Source organism: Podarcis filfolensis (assembly GCF_964270895.1).
Source record: "Podarcis filfolensis genome assembly, chromosome: 13".
NCBI classification, from domain to species: Eukaryota; Metazoa; Chordata; class Lepidosauria; order Squamata; family Lacertidae; genus Podarcis; species Podarcis filfolensis.
The window spans coordinates 30,413,925-30,427,281 of NC_139615.1; the positions used below are offsets into that span (position 1 = coordinate 30,413,925).

At 45.2% G+C, this 13,357-nt stretch overlaps 1 protein-coding gene across 8 annotated transcripts in view; it reads left to right on the forward strand.

Annotated features, from left to right (window-relative positions):
* LOC310747752 (signal transducer and activator of transcription 5B) overlaps positions 1 to 13,357 on the forward strand; it is a 99,894-nt gene that overhangs the window by 65,982 nt on the left and 20,555 nt on the right. For 5 of the 8 annotated variants that reach the window (XM_083582786.1, XM_083582784.1, XM_083582783.1 and 2 more), the window contains one exon: positions 8,216 to 8,311. The exons of the other annotated variants lie outside the window; for them this stretch is intronic. The gene's annotated coding sequence lies outside the window, so the exon portion shown is untranslated. The remainder of the gene's footprint in view (positions 1 to 8,215; positions 8,312 to 13,357) is intronic. 8 annotated transcript variants of the gene reach the window in all.

The window sequence follows — 13,357 nt, forward strand, 5'->3', positions numbered from 1 at the left end:
GGCTTTGTACAATCTTTCAGCAGGCTATTCTAGTAAGAAGTTTTCCTGGCTGTTAAGAATTAGAATTCAACATTTCTCTTTGTTGCTTATAGTTGGTGTACTGTTGCTGGAGAGCCTGGGCTGTTCCTGAAGCCTTTCCCTTCCTCGGCCTCATAAATGTAAATATATATATATGTGTGTGTTTTCTTTGGAACCTTCTCTCCCCCTGAAATGTGTCACTTTCTTTCAAGTTCATTCTGTCTGACCCAAGCTTGTGGTCGGCTGCACTCTGATAGAGCTTGGTGCCCTCTTTATTTAGCAGGAGCTATTATGGGCTACATATTGGCTACTAATCCTCCAGGTTATGACTGTCTTAAGTCCTCTTAATTTTTGAAGGATGGTGCAGCTCGCAGATAACAACTGGGTCAGGACAGCTGGAGAGAGATTTTCATAGTCGGGGGCTGTGCTGTGGGAAGGAATAAATCTCTGCCAAAAATTAAATATGAATATATTTGTAGTCTGTGTTGTGTACAGATGTACAAGGGTTGTGGCTTAGTGCTTTTCCGCAATGTTCTTATGATGAAGGGCTCAAGGGCTTGGTGTGTGTTAGTTGTTTTGTTATTAAGACTAAAAGGTGGGGAAATAATTGGTTTATTGACATGAATGAAGGGAGGCATTCTTTTTCCCTCTGTCTCGTAATACTGGAATAACTAATGATTGTCAGAAAGTTGAGGACTGGCAAAAGGGAATAATTCACTCATCACGCAAAACTCTGGTAAACTTATTGAAATTGTTCACTTCTGGAGGGTAATGCAGTCTAGAGGATACTTGAGGCTCCTTAGGAGTTTCTGCTTGGTATGGCTGGCGCTCTTATTTGAACCCTACTTAAAGGGGTTTGATGTCCTTCAGATGTTGTGGTCTCCAACTCCCATTATTCCTGACTACTTGCTGTGTTGACTAATGGAAGTTGCAGTCTAGAACATATGGAGGGCGCTGCATAGGCTATCCCTGCCCTAGCCAAACGGTTGGGTGAGGAGGTGGCCTGGGCATTTGATGCAATAGAACCTAAACTTTCTTGCAGGGTCCAGTTGGCACCTTGTTTTACCAGAGAGCTAAGGACGATGAAACAGGAAGGTTGATAGCATGAAGCATTAAACTTAATGTGAATACAGTTGAACGCAGCTGAGAAAGTATGATTTTGCCTGCTGTATTGTGAACTGCCCTGAGATCTGCGGAGAAATAAATAAAACAAACAAACAAACTCTGGGAAAATGATGCAGTGTACAACAATACTTTGCCACCATTGCATTCTTAGTGTGTCACCCACAGGAGTGTTTCCAAGACATTTGGGGCATACTTGGTCTTAGCCCACAGCTCTCACAAGGATGCTGTTTTTTGCAAGACATTTCACTTGAAAAATTGCTTGAATCCAACTGAAAACTGCAAATGCAATACTGTATATCGTGCAGTAAAGTTAATGAATACATCAAGGGCATACAGTAATCTGATCTTGTTTTAAGGGAATGAATGTGCTGTTGTGGCCTGAGGATATGGGCAAGGCGCATGGAGGGGGTGTCTACTCAACCCATCATGGCTGATGATCCCAGGGAGGGTGTTGCCTTTCTGGAAGCAGGGTATGATTAATGCCTCCCTTGAACAAGGCTGCTCCTGAAGAAATTCTTCTGCATTTCAGGAGTGTAATAAGCTGGTCACATATACTCCCTTTTGGGGCAAGGGTGGCAGCAGGCAACTCCAGGAATTATTAATTGACTGATTTCCTGGACACATGCCAGTATGGCTTCAGGTTTCAGGCTTGGTTTAGGCACAGAAACTGCCTTGGTCACCTTGCTGGATGCTGGGAGAAGGAGTGCGGCCCGGATAATTCCCTTGCACCTCTCAATTGCTTTCGATGCCATTGACCTACAGTGCCCTTCTGGGTAGATTCTCAAAGAGTTGGTGGCATGGAGTTTTGGTGATCCCTCCCCTATTCGGTTGGAGTAATTGTTTATTATTGGTTCTTTCGTGGCGTTTATGTTGTGAGGTCCCACAGAGTTCCGCCTTCTTCTCCCATGCCCTGTAACATCTGCATGAAACTGTTGAATGCAGTGGAGTTAGATGTCATCAGTATTCACAATACAGTACAAGCAACTCTGCATTTCTCATTTGTATCTGAATCAGGAGGTGGTGGAAGTGCTGAACCTGGAGCCTGAAATTTGTAGTGGGCTAATAAACTAAAGCTCAGTCCTGAGAAGGTGGGTGTGTTATGGACAGAGGTGCTTCATTTGTTTTAGGAGATGGTGTTAAGGCATTTCTGGACAGGACCGCACTCCTCTGGAAGACTATAGTTTGAGGGACGCTTCTGGATTGTCACCAGAAGTCTAGCTGGTGGGTCTTTCACCAGCTGAGACTAGTGGGCCAGCTGCGTTCTCTCTTGGACACGAGATCCTCTTGGACACTGTAATGCATTATACCTGAGGCTACTGTTTTGGAAACCTGCTGGAAACTTCAATTAGTATAAAATACAGGTGCTAAGTTGCTGACTTGAGCTTTGGGAGCACATTATTCTAGTGCTTATAAAACTCTACCAGCTTCCAGTTTGTGCTGATAGTTGTTTGCCACATCCAGTAGGGAGCCTTCATTACATCAGGCCTGGGTACATCTTTAATTGAAGATGTTTATACTGACAGGGCAGCACGCATAGAGATTAGGGTCCCCCGTGGGTTTCTAGCAAAGCAGCTTGCTACTGTTTTTCCTGGCAAAATTACTATAAGCAAAATTACTTACATTCAGAGTACTTGTCAAGTTGTTACTACCTTATTAACCCCTGGCTGTTTCCTGCTGTCCCTGCCCCCCCCCCCATCAAATTAAGTCCTAGTAAGTTGCAGAAATCCACTAAGGACTGCATAAAATGCTATTATGGCTGATGAAACTGCACTTCATAGCCTACATACAGATGGACTAGATTGTGCTTTCAGCAAATTCATGCACATTTGCAAACCGTTATTTTGCTTCTGCAAATCATATAGTAAAGTAAGGGGCTGCAGGGCACTGAAGCTCCACTTCCTGAATGCTCAAAATCCTGTTCTGCATCCCTGTTCTGGCAGTCATAAGGGTAAGAAACATATTATTATTATTATTATTATTATTATTATTATTATTATTTTAAAAAGCAAGCTCAGGTTCCTAGGGTGCTGAATTTTGCACTCATTACCCAATTCTGTGTTTTTGTTCAGTTTGTGTCGAATTGCCGAATATTCATAAAATGGACTACCAGTTTGCTTATGAAGACAAGGAAGAATGCCATCTACTGTGAGCTTACCTGTCCAATCTCCTCCTCTTCTTCTTCTTTGGCGATCACTTGTAGCTGAGTAAGATTTTCTTTCATGAACACGTTCTTAATGGTGTGTCTGTGGAAGCCAGTTCTGGATCCACACGCCCTTTCACAGTGGGAACATAGGTTTCCGGGCGAGAGTTGATCATGGTGAAGATTTGCCAAACGTGCCTTTCTCCTAGCTCGTTTTTCCCTTTCATCCTGAGTTCATGCTTCTTTAAAGTCCTAGACACCTTTGGTAAAGACTTTTCTCGAATTGGAGTGCTCGCAGGCCAGTGTTTCCCAATTTTCTGTGCTTATACTTCATTTTTTAAAGATTTGCCTTGAGAGTGTCTTTAAATCTCTTTTGTTATCCACCGGTATTTCGCTTTCCATTCTTAAGTTGGGGATAGAGTAGTTGCTTTGGAATATAATGACCAGTCCAAAGAAGTTGATGTCCATTAAGCTTAATCGAGAACGCTTTCATTTATCCTGCCTGCATGAGATGAATGTGCAGCTAGAATACAGAAGAGAATTTTCTCTGGGGTGAAATCCAGATTAATTAATTAATTTTTTAAATTACACCTCATCTTTCTTCCAAGGAGGTGCACGTGGTTCTACCCCAACCCATTTTATCCTCAAGTAAGGCTGAGATACAGTAACTATCCCAAGACCACCCAGTGAGCTTTTATGTGGCTGAAGTTGAGACTTGAACACAGGTCTGCCAAGTCCTATACTGATACTCTTAACCACCTTGGCTCTCATTTACATAGCTGCTCAGAGATTTCTGTCTGGTTCCCTTCTTAATGATCTTCACATCTGTTATATTATCAGTCACTCTGTTTCCATTATTATTTTTTAGTGTGTGTGTTTCATTTTAAATTGTTCAATGTTTTCTGCTTTGAGCATCTTGGATAGAAAGGTGGTGGATACATTTGCTAAAATATATAAACAAACACCAAAGATTTGCATTCCTCGTTCTGGTTCATTTGCAAACCTTCCAGGTTGTGGTGATCATTCAAGTCACATTGTTAAAACTTTGTGGAATCGTATCTCAGCTAAGTTAGTCTGCTTAAGTTACCCAGTGGAGTCAAGTCTTTGTGTACAGATGAACTGACTAATAAGGATGAAGTTCACAACTTTCAGAGATTTGACCAAGTGCCCTCCAGCTTTGTTGGAACTGATCCTGATCCTTAGGGACTGGTGGTTTGAAAAGCCTCTTCAGGGTTTGCTTTCGAAAAAGCCTCTTCAGATGCACTGGGCCTTTTGCCTTTCTTCAAAAAAACAAAAGAACTTGACAAATTGTGCAGCAATGGGTTTGTAGACCCCGTGCATGTTTCTCCTATGGATAACTGCCTTTGTCTGTACATATTAGTCAACTAAAGCTAGGTACTTCAGAGTATGGTGTCCTCCATTTTTTTATGATCTAAGCAGGGGTAGCAAACATGAGTGTCCTCCATTGTGGTTGTCCACGCTGACCAGGGGAGATGGGAGTCCAGTAACCACATTGGCTACATCAATAGTAATTGGCTTTTAGAGAAATGATGCTGAATGGAGACCTATCCAGCCCCTCTGAAAATTCTCTTAATGGCTGTTCTGTGGGGAAATGAGACACAGGGGAATGCCAAAAATCATGCGGAATTATCACCCATAAGAGAGAGCTCCACTCAGGTTATTCATTTATCTGTAACACACACAAAACCCTCTTGCCACAACCCACCCAATTCAGGTGAGTTCCCCCTAACCGTCAGAAGAGTCTTTTACCGGATTCAGAAGGCTGCCAGGGGACACAGGAGATAGGAAAGTAATCTGCCTACCACCTGCACATCTCTGGATCCAAGCCCAGGTCTATTTCTCTTGAACCGAAGGGCATCCCTGCTCACCAGGATGGCTATGTGAAGTACAAAATCTGCATTTTCTTGCATTTGTTTTGGGGGCGGGTTTCCCTTGGTTGCACAGTACCCAGGGTAACTCTTGTTTATCCCTATGTTTTGAAGTTGCTCTGTATTTGATCTGAATCCAGTCTTTTGTTACAACGAATCCAGAAGTTCCTAGTATGGTGCATTTGTCTCCCAGGCAGTACAAGCATGTGGGTGAATGTTTCTGTTAAACGTTGAGTGGGAGGAAGCTGGTTTACTAGAGGCAGCTGATTTTCTGGAAGGAAATTGTGTCTTCCTGTCAGGGGGCAGCTGGAGAAGCAGCAGCAGCAGCAGCAAGAACTGGGGCCCAGGTTGCTTCTGTGAGGCTCGTTTCTCACAGCTATCTGGCACAGGCTTGCAAACTTAAGACCCACTAATGTAACCCGCTGTCCTGCCTGCTGCTCAACAAATCTTCGGTTTTTCCAGTCCTAGACAGCCATAGAACCAGGAGAGGGTAGCATGGGGGGCAGTTTGAACCAGGTAGGCTTCACATTTCACCTGTACCCAATTTCATAGAGACAGGGCTTCCAATCAACTGTGGGTTCTTCTGTGCCTTAAAAGGGTTGATCTTCGCTAGCTTAGATCAATGTCTTTGCACTGTTTATACCTCCCACTCCAAGTCACCACACAGCACACATTGCCTGCCTGTGTGCAACTTAAGGCTGGCTCACATTGTTATCTTTTGTCACCCCCATCTCCATGCAGGAGGGCTGCTACTTTGCGTAGAAAAAACATGTCTGTGGTTCTGGCATTTCTGTGGCTTTTTTTAAAAGAAAGTGATTAGAAATGTACTTGTTCATGTGCGGGTTGGTTCTGAATTAACTGGATTCAGGGAAAAATTGTGGCAAACCACTGGGGCACAGAGGGCTAGCTATATGACAACAATTGTAGATGAACTAATGGCATATAATGTCTACCTTATTAGCTATTAGGGCTGTGACAGTTCTCCCTGTGTAAAAGTGCCTGTGGAACAGGATGGCTTTTAATCATGTACTAGTCTTGTTGGGGTTTCTAAGCCCTGACACATTTTCAATATAGATCACGCTTCCCGATACATGGACCGATTGCTGAGTTCTCTACGGGGTAATGAGGACTTTCCTTTGGCGTAGGTTGTTATTTTTGGTAATGCTCCAATATTAAAAGCTTCGTTTCGTTTTCCTGTTTTTTGCAGTTTGGAGTCACTTTGTGGCTCGTGACTCAAGGCTCGCTACTTTTGCTTTCAGTGACTGCTGTGAATTGGCGTAACTGAACAACTTGGTGTGTGTGGTTTTCCCCCAGCACAGCGTTCCCAGAGAGTTTCCAGCCCAGACTCACATTTGCTTCCACAGCATATTAGGCATGGGTTTCCCCTATGACAGTAGCAGTATGAGAGGGCTAACAATTACGTTGTACATGTGAAAGGTGGAGAAACCTGTGGCTGAGGAGACTGGGAAAGAAGTTTATCACAATGGTCTGTTCCCATGGTATTCAGCAGAGGTCAGCAAACTTTTTCAGCTGCGGGCCGGAACAGTGGACCGGCCCCCTGCTGAGAAAGTTTGCTGACCCCTGCTGAATACCATGGGGGGCCAGACTATATTTTGGGGGGGAAACCAAAAACGATGCAAGAGCACCACAAGCCCCGGTGGCTGCTTACCTGTGTCTTTCGAGCGGCGGGATGATGAGTGGCGCGCGAACGGGCTCCAGAGGGGAGCTGCTTAAAATGGCGGCCGCTCGAGCGCTGCTGCTGCTGGCACCAACAAAGCCCAGCCCCCTTCCTCCTCTAGGCAGGGCAGGGAGAAGCCAGGAGGAGGGAGGAGGTGCTGCTGCCGTGTGAGGGAGAGGGAGGGTTGACAGAGAGGGAAAGAATGTGCGCGCTGGTGAACCACGCAGCAATTCCTGGACTGTCCACGGGCCGGATCCAGAAGACACTTGGGCCTGATCCGGCCCACGGGCCTTAGTTCGCCTACCCATGGTGTTCAGTCACTGGTGCTCCAGGGGCAAACCTGTGGGCAAGATACAGTTGCTAAGCCAGGTAAGGAGCCTGCTTGCTACCCTTTTTGGGTGTCCCCAATTGTCAAGCTGTGTGTGGTGACTGACAAGGAGGGGCGGGGAGACTGTATATCTAACAAGCGTTGAAAGAGCTGAGCCAGAACCGAAACAATTACCACCGTTATCTAATGTATAATGTATATCTGATGGTATCATATAGAAATGGAATCGGATGACAAGACAGCAGTGGTATAGGTGCAATCATATCTCAACCCCGGGTATATCTGCATGTGCCACATTTTTTATTTTTATTTTTTGCAGACGCGCCGTTTAAAGGCACAGCAGTCATGGGAGGGTAGCAGTGGTATAACAATGTGGATTTGCTTGGTCAAGCATAGAAAACCCAAGAGGTGTTTCTTTCAGTTCTCTTTCACATGTGGCCTTCGTACAATTAATGAGCTGGGTATCACACTTCACTGAGTGTGTTTTCCTTCACATCATGACGAAAGTACTAAACCTGTCAGAAGCTGAGAAGCACTATAATGGCCCAGAAGTTTTATTTTTCTTCTCCAAGGATTAGGACGTTGGCAAGCTCAGTCTTGATCCTGCAACAACTGAGTGGATTTTACTTCTTTCTTAACCTTGCTTTGGGATCTCTTCTTAATTTGAACATGTTTTTTTTAAAAAAGTTTTTTTTTTATTTAACTGATCTCGCCCAGCTTCTGTCAGACCCTACTGCAGCCCCTCTTCCTCCTCGGGAGTAGCTGTCTTCCTTCCCCTTTGTCTTGCGGTCATGATGCTCCCTCTAACGCAGAGCTTTCCAAACTATGTGTCGCGACATGTTAGTGTTTCGGTTGTAGTGTATAGGTGTGTCATGCAAATGCTCCTGGCATTGGAAAACGGTTAGTTTAAACTCTGGTTTGCTAGTAAAACTGAATTACTGTGTCACGAAATGATGCATGCCTAAAAAAAGTGTATCACCAATATGAAAACTTTGGAAAGCTCTGCTCTAATGCTTTTATTCTCTTCATCTTTGCAGGGCGTTGGACTAGATGACCCCCGAGGTCCCTTCCAGCTCTACAATTCTATGATCTTGTCAATTCCCTGTTCTCCAGCCTTCACATCAAGAGGCAAGGTGGGAACACTACTGTTGCTATTGTAGGCCTTGCTTAATAGAGTGCATGGGATTTGCTTCTGTAATTGGTGGGTGGTTGGCTGTGTAGAGGCAAGGAGAATGAGGTGATGGTGATGCATGGGAAAAAGGTGACATGCTGAAGTTAGCAGCACGTGGTCAAATCAGCTGGTGATCTGCAAAAGTGACTATCAAAAGTATGAGCTGTATGTCCTTTTCAGTTCCTGTGCCATTGCTGTTGGATTCTGGGGCATTTTTTTATATGGTGAAATTGCATACAGTAAAAGGTCTGTCTTTCCAAGGCAGGCAATAGGTCCTTTACCAGATGTTTCCTTATCCCGCCCCCCACCCAATGAAGTTAGAATCTGACATTTAAAAAAGGGGGGGGGAAGGTGGGCAGAGCATTCCTACAGAGCTGAAAGGGGAGGAAAAGGCTATGGCATTGGAAGTACCACTTTCTAAGCCTTTGTCAGGTTCATAACTTGCTAGGGAAAAACTTGGAATAAGTCTCTTTTTGCATTCCATCAAATGATGCCTGTTCCTGGAGTAGTGTAGTTTCTCTCTCATATTGGGGCATTTCAGAGCAAAGAGAAGGCTTGGAGTTTCCATCTCTTCCATCCATACCTACACAGATCTATTATGTGGTCTTCAATCATTGCTTTCAGAGCAGTATATATGTAACATAAAATAGGATAAATAAAATAAAACATGTATCAAGAAATTGCACCAAGCAGTTAGTAAAATTAGAACAAAATGATCTCAGAAATAGCATTCCTGAGCAAATAAAAAGATGTTTAGCTAAGGCTGGAGTGGGGGGGTGAGAATGGCATAAGGCAGACTTCTCTGGGAGTTTTCTGGGGTGCCACAACTCGAAAGGCCTTGCCCACCTCACTTTAGATGGTGAGCATTGAGCAGGGTCTCCAAGGGAAATATAAACAGCCAGGCAGGTCCATGTAGGAACTAGGAACATGGATAAATTTATTTTTGGGGGGCTGTATGTCATGCACAGCGGAGAGTAAAGTTCAGAGTTCATCTTCTTTTGGGCAGAATGCATTCACAGCACTGCAGCTAAGCTATGGCATGCAAAGTATGCCTAAAGAAGGCAGCGATTACACTACAGAGAAACATTTGCTTCATTTACCATTTGCACCCTGTTGATACAGTGGAAGTAGAGGTGTGTCACACTAGTCGGTAATTTCACATTTGTCAGTCCAGCTTGTTCTATCCCAGGCTGCCCTTTGGCATGAAAGGCACTTGCATTTTTAAAATTTCTGAACTAGTGGTAGTATGTCGTGTGCTTCTGTGGCCAATAATTGCCCAGTTTGTTCTCTCTCGCTCTTGCTCTCTTAGACAAACACACACACACTGCACCTCCTTTTCAGTTATCATTGCATCATCTCCTAGGATTCCAGCCACTGAATCTGGCCTGTCAGGCTTTGGATCCAAATGAGACAGAGCAGAGCTTTGCTTTTATTTAAATAGGCCTTTCCGCCCCCCATCTGTCCTTCCTATGCTTGCGTTTGTTATTCCTGCTATAAAGTGCACACACCAACTTGAATTACCAACAGCCCAAAATAAACTGCCATGCTTGAGTGCTGCCCAGGGCCGAAATAGAAGCTGGCACTAACTTGTAGTGGTTGGGAAGTCTCACTGCCCAAAATAGCACCCATAGATCCAGTGGTAGAGCTGAGTCTATCATCACACTCTTGTTCTTGTGGGTTAGGTGTCTGACTGTAAGTGAGCTCCCAGGATCTGCAGAAGAATGGGGTTGTTGGAGTAGACCAAACAGCCCATTCCCACAGCGTTATTCTTCTAACAGCAGCCAAGCCATAAGACCCTGGAAAGTCCGTAACTTTGCTCTGCCCTTCCTCCCACCCCCTCCCCACTCTGGCACCTGATATTGATGCACACTGCCTTTGTACATGGGTGTTTCATTTAGCTGTCACAGCTTCATAGCCTATGGAAAAACTTGACCTCTGTGAATTTGCATGATCCCATTTCTTAAAATCTCAGGGCATTCAAAGAACACATGGGAGGAAAAGGAAGTGTTGTGGGGCCATGCACACCAACCCTGCCCCCCCAACTTTCTCATTGGTTCTACCTCCAGCCATCATGTGTTGTGTGGGGAAGTCTGAGGGGGGCTTTTTTTGCATGTTTGGCTGAACACACTTCAAATCCTCTCTGTGATTGGGAACCCTGATAGTGCACAGGGGAGAGGATTCTACTAAGTGTGTTCAGCTGAAAACGAGAAGAATCCTCCTTTGAGCACCAGTGTGGTGTAGTGGTTAAGAGCAGTAGTCTCGTAATCTGGTGAACCAGGTTTGTGTCTCCGCTCCTCCACATGCAGCTGCTGGGTGACCTTGGGCCAGTCATACTTCTCTGAAGTCTCTCAGCCTCACTCCCCTCACAGAGTGTTTGTTGTGGGTGAGGAAGGGAAAGGAGAATGCTAGCCGCTTTCAGACTCCTTCGGGTAGTGATAAAGCGGGATATCAAATCCAAACTCTTCTTTGTATTATCAGCTTCTATACAGGCCATAGCTCAGTGGTAGAGCATTACCTTTTGATTTGAAAGGTCTCAGGTTCAATCCCCAGCAACTCCTGGCGGGGCTGGGAAAGTCCCTTGTCTGAAACCCTTGACAGCCCCTGCTGGTCGGTGTAGGCATGACTGAGCCAGTTGGACCAGTGGTCTGACTTTGTGTAAGGCAATGTTCTGTGTTCATTCATTCTCTAGCCAGTGCTCCTGTGAAGGGTAGAGGTGGAGCTGGTGGGGGGACAAGGCAGAGCAGCTTGACACAAGTGGCTCTGCAGCCTCTCCACACTTTCTTCCTCCATATGTCCTTCAAACGCCCAAGTTAGGCTCTTGCGGTAACGAATTCCATTAAAGTTGATTATGCGTTTTATGAAGGAGTACTTCTTTTTCTATCCAATCGATCAATGTCAAGATGACATCCCAAGTGTTAGAGAGAAAGAGATTTTCCTCCATCTGTTCCCCCACCCCACCCCAGTGTTTAGAATTTTGTAAACCTCTTATAATGTCATTGCTAAACTACACTAGTATTAATCAGCTTTAAACTCGTATGGATTTTTTTATTTATTTGTACTTGTTCATAATATTGCAAGGGCACAAACCCAATTCCCCTTCGTGCCGGATTGCGCATAGGTCTCCCTCTGCCCAGACCTGCTGGCCTCTGCCTGTGGGAGCGATGCCAGTGCCACTTTTCTGGCACACAGCTCCCACTTCCTCCTGTTGAACATGGCGAGAAGGTATAGAAGTACTGTCATCAGGACTCCCGCAGCTAGCAGAGGGACCCAGGATGGGTTGTTGCAGTGAGGGGCTGAGCTCCATGGTCCTACAGCCATCATGTGATGGCCATGGGCCCAATTCAGGCCCAGTCACTGCACCAGGTCCAGGCAGCTGCAGTGATTTGCCTGCCCACTTCCCCACATATCTTCCACCCCAGCTGGTGTATGCTGAAGGCTGCAAATGCAGAGGTGACTCAGCCACTCTGTTAAGCCATGCTGAGCAGCCTCTGGGGTTTGCATAAGAAGAAGCCCTGCTGAATTCAGCCATCTAGCCTAGCATTTTGTTCGTGCCTAGCCAGCTGCCCCCGGGGAAACCTTGCAAACAGGACTGAAGCACCAGGTCACTCTCACATCCTAGAGTTTTGAGCAAACTGGTATTCAGAAGCATTACTGCCTCCAACCATGGAGGCAGAACTTGACTTTCCAAGCCACTTCACGAAGGCTCCTTGCTTTGAAAAGTGAGGTATAAGTACCCTGAATGAGGAAACACAACGGGAGAACTATATTTGGTCTCCCGCTGTATGGGGTTCTTTTTGCTAAATGCAACCACAGTGCGGGTGGTAATTTGTTTGGGAAAGTTTTTCCATTCCATAGAATGAACAGTGGGCAAAAATAACAACTTGGCGAGGGTGGTGGTTTAGATCAATAAATGGTGAAAGGAAAGCTTAACTCGTATCCTTGCCCAGTCATATTAGCAGGCTCTCCGTGCCTGCATTTATTAAAAACCACACAGGTGTTCCCATTAAGAGATTGCTCATGCGTGAATCTCCGAATGAAAAGTGCTGTTTGTCCTTCAGTTGCCTTCCTACCCACCCACCCCAAGCTAAAAAGCCTCGAAACGCTTCATTTGCTGCCCACAAGCTCAGGGGTCCTCAGTCTAGCCAAGGGCCATACTGGGATATCTAAAAATCTGTTACAAGCACCGCAAAGTGCCCATTTCATAGAATAAAAGTTGGTGATGAACCCCCCCCAAACAGGATAAACACATACATCCCATATCAATAGAAAACAGACTAAAAAAAGCAGGCAGGCAAACAAGGCAAAAAATAAATCCTCAATTAAGAGTAAACTTAAAATTGGGCAGGACAGGGGTCATTGGCAAGCAACATGGGGGTGTCTGATAGTTCTATAGTGCCCACAAGTGCCACATTGGAGATCTCAGCACTGGGTCCTACACCTCAGTGTTCCTTCCGGTTTCCTAAGTGCTGGAGAAAGAAGAAAATTCCCATTGTTGGCATCAGTACAATGACAATGCTACCAGTCAGGCAGACACTTCTGCCACAAGCAAATTCAGTGGGTTCCTCTGGGGCCACAAAAAAAAAGTGCTTGGAGAGTGGTGATTCTGGCCCATGAGCCCATTCTAAGAGAAGGTGCCCTTACTGTTCTTTTAGATGTCAATAGAGATTTTTAAAAAACACAAATCAAGGTGAATGCAAATCGCCAGCTTCATCTGCCTTAGCTTCAGAGTTCAGCCCCGGAATATGTAAAGTCGTAACCAACAGAGTGCCTATGTATGTATGCATGTATGTAGTCATACACAAATATACCACTTGCCCCATTGAGGAGCCGCAATAACCTTCCACAGATCTCAAATTAGGGAGAAGGAATTTTCACACCAGAGGCCTCATAGCTTCGAAGTAGCCTTGATTCCTGCATTGCAGGGGGTTGGACTAGATGATCCTCAGCATGCCTTCCAACTCTATGACCTCTGACACGTTTCTTTTTCAGAATTTGAGCGAGCCATTCA